At 47.4% G+C, this 25,416-nt stretch overlaps 1 protein-coding gene across 2 annotated transcripts in view; it reads left to right on the top strand.

The window, feature by feature from the left end:
- Positions 1 to 11,289: 11,289 nt before the first annotated feature.
- Positions 11,290 to 25,416, top strand: part of LOC146853936 (pseudouridylate synthase 1 homolog) — an 80,893-nt gene continuing 66,766 nt past the window's right edge. Inside the window, exon 1 of one of the 2 annotated variants that reach the window (XM_085651843.1) lies at positions 11,290 to 11,520. The gene's annotated coding sequence lies outside the window, so the exon portion shown is untranslated. The remainder of the gene's footprint in view (positions 11,521 to 25,416) is intronic. The other variant, XM_085651845.1, reaches the window with a different exon arrangement.

Here is a 25,416-nt window from a genome sequence, read left to right as displayed (position 1 = left end):
GGTATATCATGTGACATATGGTTGTGCTGTGTGAAATAGAAGGTCTAAGTATAGTAAAATAATGGCTGGTGGCAAACCCAATCCTGACTCACAAGCGAGTAGCATACGTGCCAACTTTTTAGAACTGGAAGGTGGGAAAATTTAAAAAAAGGAATCCGGAGATTCTATTTCCCACAAAGACTACTATCGTGCAATAAACAGGCCACACTGATGTCTTTAAGCGTACAAGGCCATTTATTAGGACCAGGCTGCACAACATAGACACCAACCAAATAAGCATTAACCAACAACAACCCCCCAACCATCAACTCCACCTCCATACACTTCAGACTCACCATCCATTCCACTCCATGACCCATTCCGTTCTTCATCCATTTCTTCAGATCTCTCTTAGCATCCTCCCCGGTATCACCTGGCATTACACTCATGCCTCCAGTCCCCCCCATCATACACTCTTCCCCTCCCCCCCACGAGGGATGGTTGTGCCTGCTAGTAACTCCCCCCCACTCCCAAGTACCGCCAACCCTGCAGCCCATCTGAAACTGGCACGCTCTGCCAACCCTACCCCTGAACCCTAATAACTGTAGGGTGTGTGGGTGGCCTTTACTAAACTCTCCCACCTGGCGATGCCAGAATGCAGGAAGAGGAAGTCGCCTTCCTCCCCTGCATTCTTATACCCACCCCCAAACCACACCCCTTGACCCCCAGCCTGGCACTCCCAACGCAAAAGACCCCGGGGGAAGACTAGTTTGCGACTTTCACTTCCCCCAGGGCCCACCATTGTGCAATAAACAGGCCACACTGATGTCTTTAAGCGTAAAAGGCCATTTATTAGGACCAGGCTGTACAACATAGACAACAACCAAATAAACGTTAACCAACAACAACCCCCAACATTAACTCCACCTCCATACACTCCAGACTCACCATCCATTCCACTCCATGACCCATTCCGTTCTTCATCCATTTCTTCAGATCTCTCTTAGCATCCTCCCCGGTATCACCTGGCATTACACTCATGCATCCAGTCCTCCCCATCATTCACTCTTTTCCCCCACGAGGGATGGGTGCACCCGCTAGTAACTCCCTCACCCCTCCCAAGTACCGCTAACCAGGGAACCCCCTTTAGGGCGGTTACCTACCCCCCCTTCTCGGGGTCCCACTGTGCATCTTTCGCCCCCAATCCACTCAAGCATTACTGTGACACCGTATCACCTTGTTCCACAACTTGCTGACCACATCTCTCATCTCCATCATGTAATATGCGTTCCCCATTGTCGAAAGATGCTCACTGTCATCCCTAAAGAGTAGAGGTTCTTCCAGTCACAGTCCAGGATGAGCTATCACTTTAATGTCCTTCTCTGCACAAATAACCCTCATAGCTCTGTTTAATTTCCGGCGAGCCTTTTCAATGGCCCCATGTTTGATTGCCCCCTTCCAAATCCTCCTAGGGACAAACTCCGTCCATGCAGTACAAGTCCCAGCCAGTCTTTGTTTCAGCTCCTCCAAGTCTCTTTGCATCAGCTGTAAGCGCGCCAAACCCAACAGCCAAATCAAATAATTCTCACCCAAATGGATTATCAACAGATCAGGGCATCCTTTCTGAGGGACCATCTTTGCGAGCCAGGGCAATAGTGCCCCCCATCGCATCCCCCCTTTTCCCCACCAATGCACCTCATGTTGTTGTCGTTTGAGTCCCAGGTTACGGCCGTACACCTGTCGTTCTGCATACTTGGAGGCTCAGTGCACGAACGAATGCCCCACAGTCCATGTGACCATCTTGGCCCCCGGGCCACCCCGCAATCTACGAGGAGAAAAAGGAATTAGAAAACATCCTGAAACACATCACCACTAGCCCCCCCCCCCACCCTGTAGCGACAAACTCCAGGTCAAAAGGGGCTTCATTTACGGACATAACGCTCACAACTCCTAGACCTCCACCTGCCAATCTGCCAAATCCTATCCCAAGACCAACCCAGCCATGCTGCCGCCGTTGGCGCTCGAATGCGGAAAGAATGCGTCCCAAAACCCGCCGGATTCACTCCTAGTCGGGCCAATGCAATGCGCAAATCCACCAACAACTGTGCCGCCGTCACCTTTGCCACAGACGCATGACAAAAAATGTCCCCAGTCGTGGCCCTTGTGATCCACAGAAAGTCCTTCCATTCAGCCACCGGACACACTCCCACACAACCATTCTCACTCAACCAAACCCACTTTCCCCAACTGATACGTTTTGGACTGTCCCAACCAAATCCCCAGGTGACCCGCATCCAATCTGACCTCCTCATACCTCCTGCCGAACAACGCCTTCGTCCTCAGCAACTCGGAGACTTGAAAGGCCCCAAAAAACATCCATACCAGGCTTTTTAGTATAAGAACTGCAACACGCTGGTAATTACGCTGGGAAACTCTGCACATTGCTTAGCGTTGAATTGTTTTTAACAAGGAATCTTAATCTGTATTTTGCCTTTACTTTTAAAAACCACTAGTCTTTTCTTAGCGTCCTACCTGTCAGGTCCGCATTGCTTGCACTTAAAATTGCTATTTTGCACATCTCACCATTTTGGTGAGACTTCCTGCCCTCTTCACTCCCGGCCGCCATTTTGGGTGAGGGACCAGGGGCTCCTGCACGCTCCCAAGTCGCCATCTTGGGTTGCGCACTAGTGTTGGTGGGAACTAGCACCAACGCTACTTAAGGACAAGGGATTTAAGCGCAGTCATTTAGTATAGGAACTGCAACACGCTGTTAATTACGCTGGGAAACTCTGCACATTGCTTAGCGCTGAATTGTTTTTAACAAGGAATCTTAATCTGTATTTAGCCTTTACTTTTAAAAATCACTAGTCTTTACTTAGCGTCCTACCTGTCAGGTCCGCATTGCTTGCACTTAAAATTGCTATTTTGCACATCTCACCATTTTGGTGAGACTTCCTGCCCTCTTCACTCCCGGCCGCCATTTTGGGTGAGGGACCAGGGGCTCCTGCACACTCCCAAGTCGCCATCTTGGGTTGCGCACTAGTGTTGGTGGGAACCAGCACCAACGCTACTTAAGGACAAGGGATGCAAGCGCGCAGCGGGCGCGCTGCTGGCACGCCGGAGGCGTGCCAAAGGCAAGGCCGTCTGTGCCCGTCCACGCCCAGCCGGGCCCAGGGGCCAGGACCCCTGTGCGAAAACAGAGCCACACCTACACGGCAGAGACACTCTGGGCACTTAAGACGGGTAATTATGTGCTGGAGGAAAGTGTGCTAGTTAGGCTGCGTGCTGAGTCACTATTGAAGGCCTCTAATTTGGAAGGGGAGGTAGCTACATGGTCTCGACTATGATAAATGGGCTGAAGGTAGCAGTGCTTAACACCCGCTCCTTGCAGAAACACCATCTTGAAGTGTTCTCCCTTCTACTTGAAGGTGACATTGATATTTTAGCTCTCACTGAAACCTGGTTGGGGGATACATCTACCCCAGATATCCTGGCAGCATTGCCAACAGATTTTGATGTATTTTGGCATAATCAACCTGGGGACTCTAGGGGTGGGGGAGTTGCAGTCCTATTTAAAAAGAGCCTCATGGTGACTAAAATTGTGGCAGAAAACTGTGATAGTGTGGAGCTTTTGGGAATACAAATCTCCCTGAAATCCTCCTGCATTGTACTGCTGGTTGTGTACCGTCCCCCTAGATGTACCCCTGACTTCAATGATGATTTCCTGGAGCTTATAACCGATCTTGGCTCCAGATACAAATACCGCCTAGTGGTGGGGGATTTCAACTATCATTGGGACAAGATACATAGAGAGTCGGCAGAGGCTATGTTTGAAACAAATATGACCTCTTTGGATTTGCGACAATTGGTAACCTGCCCTACTCATATTAAAGGCCATATTTTGGATTTAATCTGGTCCTCTCAACCTCGGGCAGAGATAACGGATATCAATCCTTGTGCTTGGTCAGACCATTCATTGTTAAGATGTTGGGTCCCGTGCGACTGTCCACCCATGCTGACATCACCCTTGTGGAGGATGGTTAGATCATGGAGGAAAGTGGAGGTCGACCCTTTAGTCACTCTGCTCCACTCAATCCCTCTCCCAGAGATGTGTGAGGATAACTTGGACCAAAAAAGCGCAGCCTTAGTGTCTCGGCTTCAGGCGGCAATTGATGTATTGGCACCTGAACGGAAAGAGAGAGTTAGAGATAAAGGGAAAGGGACTCCCTGGTTTGATGCTATACTAAGGAAGGAAAAACAACTTCTCCGCCAAGCAGAGAGGAGGCGGAGACTCAATTATAAGCCGGGGGATCTTGAGACCTATAAAGCCCTCTTTGCTAGGCATAAATCAGCTGTCCTACTCAGGAAGGCAGCATTCTATGAGGATAGGATTGGTCGGGCTGGAAATAAACAAAAAGAGATCTTTGCCACTTTGAAGGAACTTACTCAAATAGGGGGTAAAGTGTCGATAAACGATCTCCCGAATTGTGACACATTCCAGGAGTTCTTCCTCCAGAAAGTTTTGGATATTGTTTTAGAAATTACCACAACCTCGACTGATTTAAGCTTACTAGATTCACCCAGCCCCCCTTGCCCGAGCAGCAATTTGAGTAGCTTTCCCAGCCTTGACTCGGATAGCCTGGCTGCAATAGCAAAACAGATCAAATCTGGCTCCAGATTGGATCCCTGTCCCCCGAGGCTATTTCAAATGGCCCAGCCGGGATTGGAAAAGCAGACGCTGGATTTACTTAATGAGTCCTTGGACCTGGGATATTTGCCAGATAATCTGAAGGAAGCTAGGGTAATTCCCCTCCTGAAAAAAGTAGGGGCTGACACGAAAGTTTAAAAAAACTATAGGCCCATTTCGCTGCTTACCTTTTTAGCGAAAATTCTGGAACAACAGATCCTGAAAACTCTTGCGAAGTATCTTGAAGACCATGAATTACACCATTTCAGACAGGCAGGATTTAGACCACACCATAGCACCGAGCTGGTGATGGCTTCTGTCTTGGACGAACTAAGAGCTGGAGCCGACAACAAACAGCCGAGTGCCCTAATTCTTTTAGATTTGTCAGTAGCATTCGACACGGTCAGCCATTCCATCTTGCTGAACCGTCTGTTTAATATGGGTATGAACTGGCAAGCATTTAAATGGCAAAACTCCTTTTTAACTGACCGCACTCAGAGAGTGCAAATGGGAGATCAGCTGTCGAATGTCAGCTCAGTGACTTGTGGTGTTCCCCAGGGCTCTGCATTGTCCCCCCTCCTTTTTAACATTTATTTGCAGCCCTTGGTGGAAGAGCTAACACGAAGAGACTGCCAAGTCTTCAACTATGCGGACGATACCCAACTTTTGGTCCAACTTGATAATACCAGCCAGGCCCAAGAATCAGTAAAGAATTTACTTAGATTCACTGTTAATTGGATGGCAAGTAACTTTCTGAAGGTCAACCCGGATAAAACCGAGGTGCTCACTATTGTAACCCAAAACAGCCCCTGGTGTGATCCTTTCTGGCCCCCTGAACTGGGTGTTGTACCAAGCCCAGGGACAGTAGTAAAGAGCCTGGGACTAAAAATTGATTCGGATTTGTCCATGTCCTCCCAGGTCTCTGCGGTAGTAGGCACATGCATAGGTCTACTTAGGCAACTGCGGAAACTTGTGCCCCTTCTTTCTGTCTCGGCACTACAATCTATTGTGTCCCCCACTGTCATTTCCCAAATGGACTATGGCAATGCCCTCTATTTGGGCCTCCCTCGGAAGCTCCTCAGGAAATTGCAAGTCGTTCAAAATGATGCAGCCAAGCTCATTTTTTCACTCCCGAGGAGAACACGAGCCACCCCTCTATTACATAAATTGCATTGGCTGCCCATTGAACATCGCGTGCAATTTAAGTACCTTTGTATACCTCATAATGCCATTTATGGGAATGCTCCAAAATACATCAAAGACTGACTGGTAAAGTATGTCCCCGGCAGAGCCTTGCACTCCTCCAAGGCCTGCAAGCTAACCTCCTCTAGGTATAAATTTAAAACTAAAGGAGGTAGAGCATTCTCCGTTCTCCTTCCTCAAATTTGGAATGATCTACCAGAAACCTTGCGACGGGAACCGGTTCTGCTATCCTTCAGAAAGCTTCTGAAGACTCACCTGTTCAAAAAGACATTGCCTTTAGTTTAATTGTCAGCTTCGCTGCTTGTGGACTTTCCCATGCGGGCAATCTGTTCTTTTCTTTTAAAGCGCTTAGAGACCAGTGGTGATTTGCGCTATATAAAATAAAAGTAACATAACATAACATAAACGGAAAACTTGAACCTCAAAACCGTCATAACAACACATCGGCAAAACCTCGACCAAACTGACCAACAAGTCAAAGGTAATGGCCTCCCGCAACGCCCCTCCCCCCCTTTTCTCCCTGCCCCACCCTTTGAGCACCCTACCTATAATCACATCTTTCGTAGGGTCAAAACCAAAAAACTAGCTACAGTAAAAAGACAGATCCGCCAACTTTCCCGCAATGGTCGCGGAAGACAGCCCTTTGTCAATGCAATGCAATACAAACTGCAACACTCCTTGGTCCATAGATGAACGATCTTCAAAATCAGCCTCCCCTCGCCATCCCATAAAGGATCCAAACTCCACCCACACGAGTCTGTAGGTCCGTCTTGTTGAATCGGCTATGGATTTTTCCACCAGGCTTAACACCCTCACTCCCCCAAGGCCCAGATGTCGGCCGGCAGCCTGGTCTTGAACTGACCCGCTCCAGGTGCCAGACTCCGGAACCGCTGACACTGCGAACGAGACAAAGCATCCGCAATGTCATTATTCACCCCAGGGACATGCTTGGCTCGAAAAACCACATTCAATCTCAGACATTTCAGCATGAAACTCCGCAACAAACGCAGCACTCTCAGATCTCTTGCCCTCTGTTGGTTGACCAACTCGACCACGGTCATATTGTCCACATGGAACATCACTGACCTGTTCCGAAACTCAGACCCCCACACCTCCAGCGCCACCAGAAAGGGAAAAAATTCCAAAAACGCAATGCTCCTCCCCTGCTTCACCCAATGAGCCGGCCATTCCTCAGCGCACCACCTGCCATCCCAAAAGATGCCAAAACCTGCTGCCCCTGCTGCGTCAGAGTAAATTTGTATTTGCCAAACCATCTTCTCGTCCTCAAAGTTCAGTGACACCCCATTGAAATCAGTCAAGAATGTCAGCCATGTCCTCAAGTCTGCCCAAACTCCCATGGAAATCCTGATCCTGTGGTGTGGTACAACTACCCCCGACATGACCATGCCGAGCCGTCTGCAGAACGTCCGTCCAGCCCTCACCACCCTGCAGGCGAAATTCAGAAAACCCAACAGTTGTTGTACCGCCCTCAATGCGATCCTCTTTTTTCCAATCATGCACAAGAGGCACGCCTGTATTTCTGCTACTTTCGCCTCAGGGAGCCAAGCTATCCAGTGAATGGAGTCCAGCTCAATTCCCAAGAATGACAAACAGCTGCTGGGCCCAGCTGTTTTCTCGGGCGCCAAGGCGACCCCGAACCGCTGTGTCATCTCCTGGAACTGCGACAGGGCCCTGCCACAGTCCCCAGATTGAGCCTTCCCCAGAAAGAGGAAGTCGTCCAGATAGTGAGTCACGTCCCGATGCCCACTGATCTGTGTAAAAGCCCACTGCAAGAATGCGCTAAACATCCCGAAAAGCGCGCAGGAAATAGCGCACCCCATGGGCAAGACCTTGTCCACGTAGATGGCCTCTGCAAACTGCATCCCCAGCAGAAAGAAATCCGCGAGGTGTATTGGCAGCAGGCGAAACGTAGATTTAACATCACACTTCGCAAGTTCCGCCCCCGGCCCACACACCCTCACTAGGCGGATCGCATCGTCCACTTATGCATAGCGCACCCTCGAGTCTGCTTCTGCGATGAAATCATTCACAGACTGTCCCTCCGGCCATGAGAGGTGATGGATCATGCGAAACTCACCCTCCTCCTTCTTCGGCACCACTCCCAACGGGAGACAATCAAATTGTCAAGCGGCCAGTCGACAAACGGCCCGCTATCCTTCCTACCACAACCTCCTTCTGTAATTTGGCTGCCACCACCCCCGGCAATTCCTTGGCTGATTTCAAATTTTCTGCCCATCTCCGCGCCCGAGGTCCCTGATAGCCCACTCGGAAACCCTCTGTGAAACCCCACTGTAACTTCAACGCCGCCTCTCTGTCTGGGTAACACGAGAGCCACGGGACCATCGCCTCCACCCTAACCGGTGTAGGTGCCCTTCTGTCCAGGCTGTCCCCTGCCCCTCGAGTTTTGCCACTGCTCTGAAGGTGTGAGCAAGGTAAAGCATTGTGTGAGGGCATGCCGACCTCCACACTTAGAGCACTCGTGCTTGAACTTGCAGGGGTAACGAGAGCAATATCCCCTGTTGTAGCTCCAACACGCACCTGTTGTGCTGGTGCCTGACTTAGCCGGTTGACTGGTGTTTCCTGTGGGTGCGGCAGACCCTCCCGCCCCAGATTGGGCGGGCCGCGACAGAAAGGACCGGTACGTAACTGGCAAACCACTGGCTGTGTGCGTGGACGCCGACGAGTGCGCCAACGCCATCCATTGCATCCAAAGCTCCTGATCGATTTCCCCCCACGGCTTGTCTGGGTTCACACTAACCCGGGCCCAGAACTCCTCGTCGTAACTCAACCAGGCAAACCCCCCGAATTGCAACTGAGCCTTCCTTATAATATCCATGTACTTCAAAAGTGGTATGGCCTTATCCAAGTGTTTCTCGCAATAAATACTTGCGTAAATGAGAAAAGCCGACGTCCAATCCTCCATTTATCACCGGCACCCTAGGCTCCCTCATCAGTTCCCATTCCTCCTCCTTAGAGCCCTCCTTCGCCTGCACCTCCCTATGCAACAACTTGAACACATCCACGTATTTGTGTTTCCAAATCCTGCTCTTAATCTTGTCCGATAAATGGGAGCCCAGGGGCATAGCCAAACCCATATACGGCAGCTTTTTCTGTCGTTTGTCCTCACCCTTCTCACCCTTGTCGTCCTTCCCCTCCGTTATGTCAGTCTGGACCCCTGATGTCGACACAGCCTTACCTACCCCTGCCGTGCCAGTACCCGCCCCAGAAACACCTTGAGCTGGCACACCCACCTCCCTCAATGACCCATCTCCCACACCTACTGACCTGCAGGTCTTCTTCCTCCCTCCTTTTGGCCCTTCGTCCCAAGCTGACCACCAAGTCCCCTCACCTGTCAAGGTTGTCCGCGTCTCTCCCGACCGTCCTCTAGAACTGCCAGCTTTGATGGTGTCCGTCTTCGTCTTGCCCGTCTTCTTTTGTGAGGCCTGCAAAACACCAAGACCACTGTTGCTCCGCACCCCCCCATCCTGTCATCGTCATTCCTCACCTCCCCATCCTGCAGCTGGTCACTCGCCGTACCATAATCCAGTTCCAACACAGGTACATCCTCCAAAGGCTTCCACATAACCTCACGCACCGCTCTCTTCACACCCTTATTCGCCTTCACACCATCACCACTCTCTCGCCCCACACACGATGCCATTGCCCGCTCCCACGCTGGAGTGAAGGCCGCCGCAGACCCCCCTGCTGCTATAAGCCGGCGTCCTGAGGCCGTCTTGTGCCCCGCAGTGCCTACCACCCTTCTGCTGACTTCCGCCAGCTGGGATCCCCCCCGACCTCCCAGGTCGCTCCAACCTGAGTGGGCTCTGGCACCGTCGGGCCTCAACACCGTCTTCGCTGTCCCTAACTGTCCCTGCTGCCCCACTCTGCCACCTGCCTGCTCCCTCCTGGCCCTGTCCGCTCTCTCCCTGTCCTCCTGCTCTGCCCACCACTCCTCCTCTGAGGTGGGCATGGGGGGCCCTGCCGCCTCCTCATCCCAGACTGCCCCAGCCCTGACCGCCTCCAATTCAGCCCAACGCGCCTCTGATTCCTGTACTAAAAGGCGCTGCTCCCTGATCCTATCCTCCAATGACACGGCCTCCCACCTGGGGAGCAATGGGGGGCACTACCCCCGTGGCCCACACCCTGCATGTGCACCCACGGTGTCCCCTTGTCACACTGGCTGGCACAACCCCCGCCCCCAAAACTGCATTCCGGCCTGCCATGGCACCCCCCAAAGGCACTGGGATGTTGACCCGCGATCCCCTTGAGAGGTCCACAGGAGCGCCCTCCCACTGGCCCCCAATCTCCTCACACGCCGCCTCACCCCATCACTGTGCACCTCTAACAGGTCGACAGCAGAGGGTAACTTGCCAAGCCACCCTTCCCCCTGTCGTGCAGCCTGCTGCCTGTTCACCAGAGCCGGCTCCACACACATCAAGGAGCCCCCACCCTCTCCCCCCAGCTGCCATCTCCCGCATCAAACGCCACCCTGGTGGTGCGCCGCGCGCCACCTCTGTCTGAGGGAGCGCCCCCACCGGTCTCTCACAGGCGCGGAGGCAGGCTCTTGCGCCGGCCTCCGCGTGCCGCTCCCTGCTTTGCCCTGCCCTGCCCCCTAACCGACGCGCCTCTCCCTGGCGGTGGTGATTCATCCATACACGCCACCACCACCGCAGAAACGCCCACAGAAGCCGCCCTCGGGGCTCGATGAAGCCCCACCCATGCCTGCTCTAAGACACCAGGCCGGAGGAGATCCTCCCGGCCGGCCCGCCCCAGCACCTTCAGGGCCTCCCTCACCTGCTCAGTCGATACGTCGGCCATCCCGTCCGGAGCCGCAGTCCGACGACCGCATACCGTATTCCGCCGCCGTCCCGTCACCAAGGCACCACTGACCTTCCTCCCCTGCATTCTTATACCCACACCCAAACCACACCCCTTGGCGCCCAGCCTGGCCATCCCAGCGCGAAAGACCCCGGGGGAAGACTAGTCTGCGACTTTCACTTCCCCCGGGGCCCACCATTGAAGCTCAAGTAATTTCAGGTAGGAGACAGCCAAAATATAGACATTTTTTGCTTCAAATCAAGAGTCTCTCGTCTGAATCGGATCTATTGGCAAGTATCTACTCTTGGCATCATTTATTATTAAAAGGGCTTTCTGACACACCTTTTGCAATCAACGTCAATAGACCCGATTCAGATGGGATACTCCTGATTATTTTAATTGCTTCTTCTTCAAAAGAGGTCAATGGGGAAAATCCATTTTCCCGTTTTTTTTGTTGTTTTTACCCATAATCTACCACTTTCTTGTTCTAAAATGTTGGCATTATGCAAAATACATATAGTAGTATCTCAATTGTTATCATCCTTGCTGTTATTTGTTTTGCCTCTATGGAAACAAAGTAGGAACTGCATTTGACTAGCTTCTCAACAAAGAACTAACGCGATGATGAAGAAAGGACTACAATATCCAGCACGCTCTATTCTGGAAAAGAACTATGAGTGGGAACGTCTCCGCTGATTCGTCTCCGGATCTGTTTCTCTAGCGCGTCCGGATGTACACACAGGTCGCCAGTAGCAGAGACAGCACAAGCAGCTGACTGCTGTAGTTGTCTGAGCGGACAGACAGGACAGGAGGTATGTGGACACCCTTTCCTTTCAAGCATTACTCGTTTTGAACTGCAGGTAGGACAGCTTTCATTCCCGCTCTCAGACAAAATATATTCGAACCTATTTCTACAATTTACAACTACCCGTTTAAACTTTGCTTACCACTCAGTGTTCGTAGCGCCTTCCTACACTTTATTTTTCAAAGTCCACCCTGGTTCTTTTCTTTGCATTCGTGAGTTATAGGTTGTTTTTTTTTCGATAATGCCCGACTGCACATCCGAGAAAGTACCGGGACTAGATGAACTACTTGATGAATTTTACCCACAAATCTCCCCGAAATGGATAAATATGATACAAATTGTAAAATATTTCTGGGTTCAGTAATCTGTGCGACATTCTTTCCGTGCCCTGTTTTTGCTAAAAACAGTTTTGCATACTGGGATGCCTGAGTTACTTCGTAGACATTTTCTTATAATGTAATTGCAATTATGTGTGATCACTAGTGGGGGCTGCGTGAGTTCATGCAAATGGCGGGTGGTATAAATAGACCAGATGAGAAAAGGTACTGTTAGTTTGCAGGTATATTGTTTAAACACGGTGCGATTGCGGTCAATGATATGAGGTAATTTGCTCTGTATTAAAATTGCAACTTTTCTGCTTTAGCCGGTGGAGAGTAGGAGGGCAGATAATCAGCGGCAGGCCTCAAAAACTTTAACAAACATCAGTGCTGCCTGTATTTGTCAAACAGTTATATGCATCATAATTAGGGCTCCCCGTTTTGTGGTATTTATTTTTTTGACATTTCCTTGGGTATGTATCCCTATTTATTTTTTAGGTTAATTTCATTTGTATTTATCCTTATTTAGTTTTTGTGGACGATGAAGCAGATACTGTGTACTTCCACATTTGTTTAACTGCTACATGTACACACTTCCTTGAATTCCTGACAGGTTTCAATGATATAAAGACCCACTGATGATAAATCAATACACACATATAAAAAAAATACAAATTTCAATATCAACCGTTGTGCTCTTCTGTTCCTTTTCTCCAGGTACAGGCTCCCAGACTGCCCTGTGGCCAATCCTGACACTGATCTCATGCATGAGAGCAGCTTCAACATTGGCCTGGGCGCCCTTGATTTATGATCACGGACAGACTGGGAGTCTGTGCCTGCTCCCGCAAACCCAGCAACGGAGCTGGGTTGGAGAGAGCTTTCACTGCCCATGACAGTTTGGAAACGGCCGGTCATACCGTCATGTGCAGTGAACCTACCACTCCCCTCAGTGTCTGTCACCACCCAGGCCCCGCTCCCAAGACTCGACAGGAAAGGAAAAATAAAACAAGTGTTTTTGTTTATTTTTCCTTTCCTGCCAATTTTGGGGGGGTGAGACTCCTCTGGCATAGCGGAGGAGCCGCCGCTGATCTTTCAATATATTTGTCATCGACACCCACCTTCAAAACATTCACTTTTGTATCTAAGGACTCGAGAGGATGAATGGTAGCAAGAAGAGGGTTCAAGGTTGTCTGATTAGCTCTTCATTAGAGAATCAGTGCTGTTTCTGACCGATGCAACCTTTAACTAGTATGCAATGAACAAGCATTGGCAAAACCAATAGGTCTTGCCTTTTGATTTTGTCATTGGGTTTTGGATTCAGCAAAGAAAAGTGTTCTACCCCAGATGCGAAAGAGCTTTGACAAAAAAGAAAGAAAAGAGTAAAGCACAGCACAATGATGTATTTGGGTGTGTGCATCATTATGTATGCATGTGTGCATCATGATGCTACATGTGTCCATTATGATGATGTGTATGTGTTGTGGCAGCCGTTTTATTTAATCTCTCGTTCCAAGATGGTGGCCACCCATTTTTAATAGGTAAACGAAAAACTTTCAAAAGTGACGAAAAGCCCATTAGTTTCTTTTATATTTTTTTGCAAAACAGTAAATTGCAGCTACCAGCCCTCTTCTAAAAAGAAAAAATAAGAAAATGCGACAGCCAGGAGAGTGTGCGAGAAAAATAGTGTAGAGGGTAGTGGTGATAAATGAACACAGCTGAGCGGTGTCAACAGTTGACGGTGGATGAGCATGGGAGGAACAGGGAACAGTCAATGCCACACAGCGGAGAGGCTGGAGAAGAGGTCAGGAGAGCAATCTACAAACTTGGGGAATGGAGGGAGATTAGAAAATCAACAAAAGGTGGACGGAGATGGGTGGAAGAAGCAAAGAATGAGCTTTGGGGCACTCAAGGGAGAGCAAGAAAGCACATGCACTCCCATAGAGTGCTTCACAAAAAAGAAGCACACAGTGAAGAGATAGGTACAAGTGAGAAGAGAATAAGAACACAGAAGAAAAATATAACAAAGTGGGAATGCATGGTGATGGAAAAGGAAGAGCTCTGAGGAAAAAAGAATGAGGAGAGTAGCAGGAATGAGAATGGAAGGAATGAGAAAGCATTGATACAGGCAAAAACAGTAAATGAAAAGGTGCAGTGAAAGAACTGTTGGTGAATGAAGGGCTAACTGTGAGGAAAGGTGGTAGAAGGATGGCATTGGGAAGTGAAGAAAATTTGGAACCAACAGTGTAATAGCAAAATAGGGCAAGACATTTTGGGGTGTGAGGAGAGAACAGGAACATTAGACAAGGTGGAAATGACACCGAGACATGAAATAGAAGATAGTGTGGGAGAGCAAGGAGAATGTATTGAAATAAATAAAAATGTGAGTAAAAGAGAACAGAGTAGAGGGGAAGAATGAAGGACGAATCACAACGGTAGAGAGAAGGGGAAGAGAATGAGTAGAGTGAATAGAAAGAGGGAAGATAATTTAGAAGAGAGGAAGCAAAAGAGGGCAATGGGGTGGACTGGTATGGAGATTAGGACACTAAGAAAGGAGAGCTCAAGAAGAAAGCCTTGTGAACTGGAGAGCAAGGAAGAAAACAGAATTGAGGAGAAGAGAACAGGAAGAGAGTGATTAGAAAAGAAAATCATTGTTAGAAAATATATAGTGTGAAGGGTGGCAAAAGCAGAGAAAGGAAAGATAAAATGGACTAGAGCAGTGTTTCCCGAACCTTTTAGAACCACAACCCTCTTTTTAGCATGATAAACCTTTGCGACCCACCTAGCATTAACAAACTTGAAGTAGGCTTTTTAAAACATTTTTAAGTGTAACTAAAGCATCGTGTGGTAGTGCCCTTTCATCTACAGACAGCACATTTTCTTTTGGGTTGGCCACTAAATTTGCATATACATACAGTTTTACTGATAATGATATATTGAACACAAATGTTAGTTTGAGGAAATCGCTATTCATTGAATATCATTTGCATATCACTAAGAGCAAGTGTCTTGATTTGTTTTGATCCTATCAAACCATTTGATACCATCATATTTTAGAATTACATAAAACATTTCTTCATATTTGCTTTCCAAACTGCTGAATGTGTACAGTTCTTTTACAAGTATTTACATTTTGTTGTTGTATGACATCCTACTGCTTTTCCTTTCTCTGTGCCCCTGCAAGATTGTCACATTATTCACATTACTTTGCTTTCTTGGACTGCAAAGTGGTAGGAGTTTGTAAACATCAATCTTCATATTTAAAAAAAAAAAATAAGAAGCAATTTGTCAGAAGACATAGCTTGACATTTTACCTTTGTCATTGAACTGCAACATATGTGACAAGATAAATACAGAATTTAAAGGCATCTTCGTTTATTGCTTGCATTTTCACAACCAACCAAAAAGTGGCTTGCGGCCCACCGTTGGGGAACCCCTGGGCTGGATAAATTGAAATGCAAACACCACAGGCATGGAAGGGGGTTTGGATATGGGATTTAAGAAAGAACAAACAATGGAAAAGGAGAGACTAGGGAGAACATGTGGAGAAGGATGGAATGAGACGGAAAAGACAGGAGGCAGAAAAACTGTCATTGTATTCAACCCAAGGCTACCTGATAATGACAAAGCACGTCTGTAGAGATCTGCATCTTGCTCTCTGTTTATATGTAAGAGAACATCATTTATCCTTAGTCCTGCTTTACTTGCTTACTAATTTTTCATCCTTGTTTGGATTAAAAGTGACCTATGCTATAGCTTTTGGACTTTGTTTAATCTAGTTACTTTTGTGTTAATGGATTCCAGGAAGCCCATGATCTCCTCCACGCTCAGCCCTCACATCCAACTACCAGACCTTCTAACACTGTGCTGGAAAACCTAAAGGCACACAATACATATAACCATGAGGCGACACATCCTCACTGCCTCACCAATTTTGGAAGGGAGGAGTTGGATGCTTTTAAAGGCTTATCTTGCACAATATTTTGCAAACTTACCATGGATGATAATATCCTCTGCTGACCAATGAATTGTACGGAAAGCGGTTAGCTTGTTACAAGATGAAGAGGATGGCATAATGTGTCAGTTAGGGATATTTTAAAACCGGGCTCTAAGCTGTCCCATCCTTTATTTGAATGAGCAATTTGTTAACATCCGTATTGTAAATGCCATTGTCATAAGTTGCAGTTTACATACGCACCCGCACTCACTCTCACTCTCTCACACACACACTCTCACTCTCACACACACACACTCTCACTCTCACACACTCACTCTCTCACACACACACACACACACACACACACACACCCACCCACACACACTCATACACACACACTCTCTCACTCACTCTCACACACTCTAATCAGCTATTTAATAGTATCACCATCATAAACAAATTGAGGCTCAAAGTTCTCTGGAGATTGTGGCCATTGTAGCTTATGTGAGTACAGTTTTAAACTGCCATTTCGGCTGTCAAAGTAAAACTTTTGACCATGCCCAAACCTTCCTTTTTAATACATATATGTCACCACTAGTGTACGCCCTTGACAGCCCAAAGGTTAGGGTGTTATGAATTTAAAAAGTAGGACATGAACTCTTTACGTGTCCTGGCAGTGAAAAACTCTTACATTTGTTTTTCACTACTGCAAGGCCTACCTCTCCCAAAGGATAACATTGGAGTTACCTTATTATATTTATTAAGAGTATTTTTCTAATGGGAACAGGTAAGCAGTCATGTTTGGTGGTTTTGGAACTGTAATAAAGAAACCTAATTCAGGGCGAAGTCAAATTTTAAATTATAGTTTTGAAAATGCAATTTTTTTAAAAAGTTTGAGTTTTCCTGCCTTAGCCATTTGGTGCCTGCAGCCTTTCTCTGGGTGACATGACTGTGTAGTTGACAGTTAGGCTTTGTGTATTCCTCCTAGACAGCTACACACAATGGGGAGCTTAGGTGTGACTAAATGGACCATCACTGGCAGGATGGCGGGAGGAGCTGGGCCCAGCCCCCCGTACACTTTAATAGACTGTGTCCTGTCTCCACTCAAGGGACTGCATACCCCCTGTAGTTTGTCTGGAGCCAGGGCCAGGAAGGCAGGACACCCATGCACTTCAAAGGTCTACCCCTAGAAGCTTCTCCCCACTTCAAAGGCACAACGTGGTATAAATACAAGACCTAAGTCACCAACTCTTCAGTACAATTCTGGACCTATGGATACTGTGCCAGGAAGCAGGACTGCTGTGCTGCTGAAAGGACTGCCACTCTGCTGAACTGCTGCTCTAAAGGACTACTGCGCTGCTGTGCTGACCCTCTGCCCTCTTGCCGGGGTGAGAAGGACTGGACCTGGACCTGGACCTCTTGAACCCAGAAGCCAGATTGACTCCAAGGGCTAGTTGGCTGGCCTCCTGATCTGAAGCCTCATGAACACAACAAGCTTCCAAAAACCTTGCACCTGCACCTGGACTCAGCCATCTGTGAGGTCTACTCTGCCAAGTGGTGCCACACCAGTCCTGGCACTTGGAAGTGGGGATAAGGTGCTATGTCAGCCTCTGTGGATCCAGCAGAACCGGCGCATCTCCTCTGCTGCGCAGCAGAAACTCCAGCTGAACCGATGCATTGCCGCTGCTGCATGGATTGGACACGTAGCCAATACCTGCATCGCAGCCTATCGTAACCGCCGATGCGCGAGCATCCTCTGTGCACGCCCTTGCATCCCTTGTTGACGGCAGCCTCGACTATGATGCCAGGCTCCACAACGCAGCCTTTCAGCTCCTCAGAACCGACTCATCATCCCAACTGTGTGCCACATCCCCGACGTCGGACTTTGCATTGTAGGCCCAGTCGACGTAGGCCCTCTCATTGCAGCCTTGCCACACCTCGGAACCGACACATCACTTCGTCTGCGCCACACATCTTTGACGTGGATCCTTGCAACCCTTCGCAAACAGGAATTAAGGTACCCTGATCAGCGAGCCTAACATGGTCCCCAGAAGCCGGCCCATGCTCCATTGTGGTCAGCCCGAAATTGTGACTTTGTCCCTGCCTGGTGCGACCAGATATTCACAGTTCGCACTTCGTGCTTTTTGGCGGTATTTTCACTAAAACCTTTAAAATTACATACTTCCAGTTCTACTGATTGGATATTTTATGGTTTTGGTCTTGTTTATATTTATTAAATACACTTTTATTATGCTAACTTGGTGTGGGATTTGTTTTGTGTGGTGTTTCCACTTTATTATTATCTGAACTGTTGCACAGATGCTTTACACATTGCCTTTAAGTTAAGCCTGTCTGCTCTGCCGAGCTACAAGAGGGTTAAGCACAGTTTAATTTAGTGTTGGCTTGTGCCTTACCCTGACAAGGACTGCAGTTGCCGCTTGACCAGGGCTCACACCCCAGTCAACCAACAACCCAATTTCATCAAAACAGCTGCAGAAACCACTTCTGAGGCCCAGAACTTGGAGGGGGCACATCAGGCAAGGGTAGGATTCACAGAAGTCCAGCAGCACCAGCAGGATTGTAGGAAGTCTTTTGTGTCCCTGAGACTTAGACAAGTCCTTGGAGATCACTTGGAGGGAAGACAGAGTCGGGAAGCAGCAGGCAGCAGGGCAACAATCAGAAAAACAGTCCTTCTAGAAAAGCAGTCCAGTTGAGTCATTTGAGCAGCACGGCAGTGATGTAGCGCGGAGTGCAAAATCCCTCCCTACTGTCACGGACTAAAAGATCTCACACACGCACACTATCCATACATTCACTGGTGGGGCCCATAACACCAACATACACTCACCATCAATCCGTGCGAGAGGCGATTATCCTTCCAAGCGCTAAATAGTGAGGGAGGAAGATACCACTTTACCCTAATGAGCAGCAAACCTACAAACCTTTCTTATACTCATTAGGCCCTAGATTTCACATTTGGTATTTCCCTCATAACCGGGACGGATCTGTTAGTTGTAGATTTAAGTGAATTTCTATTACTCTAATTAACCTTTCCATTAACACATTTCAATGAATAAACAACCCAACTCATTTCTGTAGATGTTCAAATCCAAATTTATATTAATATTGCAGATTAAATCATTCATTTGATCAAGTTGCCATTCATATTTACCTATTCTGGCTAAAGTCGTCCTCTATGTCAAATCTGGCAGTCTCGCAAATCTATGCCCATCAATTTTTAGCAGGTTAAGTTCATCAGGATCTTGGGCATTAATTCAGTCCGTCAAAGATTCAGGCTAACAGCTGTCCTGCAGTGTCACCGTCCTCTCCGTCAGCATATCATCAGGAAATCGAAGGAGCGAATCTCGACCTCTCTATTCTATGGGTTTTTATAATAATTTCAAAACACAATGTAACAAAATTGAGTTTTAAATTGTTCTGATTGGCTGATCAGGGGTCAACCTCTCCGTTCCCATAAAGTTTTTGTCCATGGTGTCAGCATACTTGCTGGTTCCGGTTCTTTAATAAAGTCTTTTGTCTGTAGCATTGGCACCATTCCCAGTGGCTCATCACAATTAGGAGCTACAGAGGGTATGTGCCAAGCCGCCCTCCACTCAATAATCATTAAACCAAACAAGGCTTAGCACTAGGAAGGGATATAACTTTTATTGTTGCTTTAGGACCTGCACAGCTCATGGAAATTGTTATTTCTCTTTGGCTACTGGTATTGTATCCAGATAAATGTAGTCCTAATCCCCTCAAATGTCGAAAACAAACTAAATAACAGCCCACCATTATCCAACACCTTCACAGAGAGAAGTAAAGACTACTCAAGAAAAAATGAAGGTGAAAAGTGAGTGGGCACCTCACGTACGCAACACCAGGGAGGCTACCAGCCGGTTCTCGTCAGTATGCCCACGTTTTCTCATCATCGGTTGCCCACTCACAAGAGTCAAGAAATTAGAGTCCAGTAAAGAAAAAGAGGGAACAGATCAAGAAAGAGAAATATTTACTGTTCCCAACAAAGAAAAGAAACCCGTGTATTGCGAAGAACCAAATGTCCCAAGCAATATTTAAAATTGAGTTAAAGACTCACTTGCAATAACCCTCTTTATTCAAACCAGTGAGTCTACTCAAACTAAAAGCACTCGATGTTGCTAACCTTTGTAAAGAAGGCCAACATGTTTCATTGCCACTCAACTTTGTTCTGGCAAATTCATCAGGGCAAGGGTTTCAATCAAGCACCTCACTGGACGTATGCTTTTATGTGGCGGGAGGGCTGTTAAAAACAAAGAAGACAAAACAGAATAGCCAATTTCTGTTCCATTGTCAATTGACACACACCAACCAAATGTGTTTGTAGTCACGTAATTTTACACATAAGTTTCTTGTTAAAAATGGGGGTATTTACCATGTAGAGGCGGAGGGCATTCGTACCTGCCTCCACTATGCCGCACGGGGTTGTATTGAATACTCTTTCCCCGGTTTTTATGGCTGCACTATTGCTAGCTTGTTAATCACCTGTGGAAAGAAGGCGTCAATCAGACTACGCATCGCATGGTGTAGCACTATGTATATTATATTACAAATAGCGCGAGCCACAAGTAATTCCACGCTCACAAGCTCAGTGCATCCACCACTCATTTAAAAGTAACGAGGTGTTTCTAATTTCAAGTTGTGCCCCAGGCAGCTATGTCTAAAGCCAGTCCAACATGTCCAAATATCGCCCCCACACATGTGCAAGGTCGACATTGCACAGAGCATCACTAAAAGCACTCAACCGCTGACCCACTTCTCTCACCGCAACCGCTATCTGGAAGGGCCGTATTTCTTCCCCGCTTCACTTTTCCGGTGTGTGGCGGCTACTGATATTTTCAAACTAGGGCCCCGCCCCTCTGTTACCAACCCACATCTCGTGGAACAAGCTCACAACACTATGGATCTGAAGCCCTTCCATGGCGGCCATCTTAGAGTGTCTACGGGATTCAATGGACCATCATTTAAACCTGATCTAAAGATACCCTGATCTAAAGATACCCAGTGGAAACAGGACAGCGGTAATATCAGCATATGTAGTCCGCAGTGGCTCAAGTTTGACACGGACAAGCTCACAACACTTTGGATCTGTAGCCCTTCCATGGCGGCCATCTTAGAGTGTCTACGGGATTCAATGGACCATCATTTAAACATGATCTAAAGATACCCTGATCTAAAGATACCCAGTGGAGACAGGACAGCGGTAATATCAGCGTATGTAGTCCGCAGTGACTCAAGTATAACGCGGGTAATGTGCTAGCTCTCCACATAACCACTATGTGACCCCTCAGTCAATCCAGCCAAATGGCCCTCAATCGGTTACCCGCCGCGGCAGCCATCTTAAAGTGTGTAATCATACATTATCAAAATAGGGGTCTCAGAGCACCAGAGATCGAGACATCTCTAAGCATATTTGATCAGGAGACTGCAGGGTGGGGTTATTGTGAATTAGTCCATCCATCTTTACAACCCATCTGGCGGGGTGCCTACAACCTGGGATTTCCTGCAATAGAACCCACACAGTTCTTCGCATTGCTATCAAGGGTTCTATTACTTACTGATTTTGTTCCACTCTATGTGGTCGTTTAGCCCCACTTGGTCCACTTTCTCAGAAAAAATCCAGCGCGCTTCTCTGGTTGCTAGGACTTGCTCAATATAGTCATTACTGGCCACTACCTTCTCCAAGACCACCCATTTTAAGGCCTGTATACCATGTTTGGATTCGCAAAAATGTTGTACCAGGCGTGTGGTAAGTTTCCCAGCTTTGATAGTGCTTAGATGTTCCTGGACCCGAATTTTTATTTTCCTTGTCGTTAGGCCCACATACTGTAACCCACACTGACATGTGAGTCTGTAGATGACATTTGTGGTGTTACAGTTTGAAAATGTATTCAAATGCCAAATTTTGCCGCTGTTGAGAATTACAGACTTAGTTTTGTCCGTCAGGTTACAGACCGAGCAGCTGCCACAAGGGTAGTGTCCGGCCGGTACCGAGGAACTCCTTTGTGTCACCTGTGAACGTGAGTGTACCAATTTATCTTTTTAGTTGGTAGCACGCTTGAATGCGAATCTGGGTTGGGGCATTTTAAAATCAGCGGTGGACAACAATGGCCAATGCCTCCTGATCAACTGTCTTATCTTGGTTGCCAAGGGGTCATACGTCATCACCACAGTAAGGCAGTCACCTGATTCTATTTTATTCCTTTCTAAAAGAGCCTCCTGTGGTGTATTAAGGGCCCTTTTGCGTGCCCTACTGACAATCTTCTTGGGATAAGCTCTCTGGATCAACTTGCCCCGAGAGCTCCTCTGCCTGTTGGGAAAAACTCTCTACAGTAGAACAATTGCGGCGATACCTGAAAAATTGGCCTACCGACAAATTATCCCGTAGAGCCCTGGGGTGATATGACTGATAGTGTAGCAAAGAGTTCCTATCAGACCCTTTTTGGTGGACCATCGTGAACAGCTTATTACCCTGCACCTTGATGTCAAGATCTAGGTACACCGCATGATCATTACTCACTGTCCAGGTGAATTTAAGACAGGGGTCAAGATTGTTAAGCCAATTCAGAAATTGCAGAAGGGTCTTCTCAGTACCCTCCCAGATGCATATCACATCGTCAATATATCTTTTCCAGAGACAAATATGTCTCTGGAAAGGATTTGATGACTGGTACAAAAAATGTTCCTCGAACTGGCCTACATAAATGCAGGCCAAGCTCGGCGCAAAAGTTGCGCCCATAGATGTACCAGACACCTGTAAAAATAGCTCGTCCTTGTAGCAAAAATAGTTGCGAGTGAGGGCAAGTTCGATACATTGGAGCACAAACGACTGGGGTGTTCCCCCAGGGCCCTCGCTGCTGCCACCAGCGTGGCTTCCTGGGGGATGTTAGTGTACAGAGACTCGATGTCAATAGTGAGCAAGAATTGTTTTGAAATGTCCCAACCCAGATTCGCGTTCAAGCGTGCTACCAACTTAAAAGATATATTGGTACACTCACGTTCACAGGTGACACAAAGGAGTTCCTCGGTACCGGCCGGACACTACCCTTGTGGCAGCTGCTCGGTCTGTAACCTGACGGACAAAACTAAGTCTGTAATTCTCAACAGTGGCAAAATTTGGCATTTGAATAAACTTTCAAACTGTAACACCACAAATGTCATCTACAGACTCACATGTCAGTGTGGGTTACAGTATGTGGGCCTAACGACAAGGAAAATAAAAATTCGGGTCCAGGAACATCTAAGCACTATCAAAGCTGGGAAACTTACCACACGCCTGGTACAACATTTTTGCGAAGCCAAACATGATATACAGGCCTTAAAATGGGTGGTCTTGGAGAAGGTAGTGGCCAGTAATGACTGTATTGAGCAAGTCCTAGCAACCAGAGAAGCGCGCTGGATTTTTTCTGAGAAAGTGGACCAAGTGGGGCTAAACGACCACATAGAGTGGAACAAAATCAGTAGGTAATAGAACCCTTGATAGCAATGCGAAGAACTGTGTGGGTTCTATTGCAGGAAATCCCAGGTTGTAGGCACCCCGCCAGATGGGTTGTAAAGATGGATGGACTAATTCACAATAACCCCACCCTGCAGTCTCCTGATCAAATATGCTTAGAGATATCTCGATCTCTGGTGCTCTGAGACCCCTATTTTGATAATGTATGATTACACACTTTAAGATGGCCACCGCGGCGGGTAATCGATTGAGGGCCATTTGGCTGGATTGACTGAGGGGTCACATAGTGGTTATGTGGAGAGCTAGCACATTACCCGTGTTCTACTTGAGTCACTGCGGACTACATACGCTGATATTACCGCTGTCCTGTTTCCACTGGGTATCTTTAGATCAGGGTATCTTTAGATCAGGTTTAAATGATGGTCCATTGAATCCCGTAGACACTCTAAGATGGCCGCCATGGAAGGGCTTCAGATCCATAGTGTTGTGAGCTTGTTCCACGAGATGTGGGTTGGTAACAGAGGGGCGGGGCCCTAGTTTGAAAATATCAGTAGCCGCCACACACCGGAAAAGTGAAGCGGGGAAGAAATACGGCCCTTCCAGATAGCGGTTGCGGTGAGAGAAGTGGGTCAGCGGTTGAGTGCTTTTAGTGATGCTCTGTGCAATGTCGACCTTGCACATGTGTGGGGGCGATATTTGGACATGTTGGACTGGCTTTAGACATAGCTGCCTGGGGCACAACTTGAAATTAGAAACACCTCGTTACTTTTAAATGAGTGGTCGATGCACTGAGCTTGTGAGCGTGGAATTACTTGTGGCTCGCGCTATTTGTAATATAATATACATAGTGCTACACCGTGCGATGCGTAGCCTGATTGACGCCTTCTTTCCACAGGTGATTAACGAGCTAGCAATAGTGCAGCCATAAAAACCGGGGAAAGAGTATTCAATACAACCCCGTGCGGCACAGTGGAGGCAGGTACGAATGCCCTCCGCCTCTACATGGTAAATACCCCCATTTTTAACAAGAAACTTATGTGTAAAATTACGTGACTACAAACACATTTGGTTGGTGTGTGTCAATTGACAATGGAACAGAAATTGGCTATTCTGTTTTGTCTTCTTTGTTTTTAACAGCCCTCCCGCAACATAAAAGCATACGTCCAGTGAGGTGCTTGATTGAAACCCTTGCCCTGATGAATTTGCCAGAACAAAGTTGAGTGGCAATGAAACATGTTGGCCTTCTTTACAAAGGTTAGCAACATCGAGTGCTTTTAGTTTGAGTAGACTCACCGGTTTGAATAAAGAGGGTTATTGCAAGTGAGTCTTTAACTCAATTTTAAATATTGCTTGGGACATTTGGTTCTTCGCAATACACGGGTTTCTTTTCTTTGTTGGGAACAGTAAATATTTCTCTTTCTTGATCTGTTCCCTCTTTTTCTTTACTGGACTCTAATTTCTTGACTCTTGTGAGTGGGCAACCGATGATGAGAAAACGTGGGCATACTGGCGAGAACCGGCTGGTAGCCTCCCTGGTGTTGCGTACGTGAGGTGCCCACTCACTTTTCACCTTCATTTTTTCTTGAGTATTCTTTACTTCTCTCTGTGAAGGTGTTGGATAACGGTGGGCTGTTATTTAGTTTGTTTTCGACATTTGAGGGGATTAGGACTACATTTATCTGGATACAATACCAGTAGCCGAAGAGAAATAACAATTTCCATGAGCTGTGCAGGTCCTAAAGCAACCATTCCCAGTGGCCCTGATAAGTACAGCTTGCCTGGGGTCAGGACGGGGCCATTGTTGCTCATCTTAGCGCAGGCGCACTTCACCCAAGGCTGGTTCAGCGTTGGCAGTAGGGTTAGGCACCAAAAGCAGCCGTCATTCGATAGGCCAGAATAGTCAACTTAAGCAAAGAAACACAAAAACGTAATTAATACATAGAAATGACTAATTAAATTATGTTCCCTCGCTAATACCCATATGTGTGTGTATTTATCTAGCCAAAAGCAACACTCAATGCGGTTTATACTTACTAAATAAAGCACGAATCACAATTACATCACTAAAGCAACATATATCATGCGATGTTCTAATTATCTATCATTAATATGCGTACGAAATTTAGTTTACGTAATTAATTAGGCCATGCAGATGCAAAT

This window comes from Triturus cristatus, chromosome 4_1 (assembly GCF_964204655.1).
Source record: "Triturus cristatus chromosome 4_1, aTriCri1.1, whole genome shotgun sequence".
Classification (NCBI taxonomy): domain Eukaryota; kingdom Metazoa; phylum Chordata; class Amphibia; order Caudata; family Salamandridae; genus Triturus; species Triturus cristatus.
This window is presented reverse-complemented; position numbering and strand designations above follow the sequence as displayed.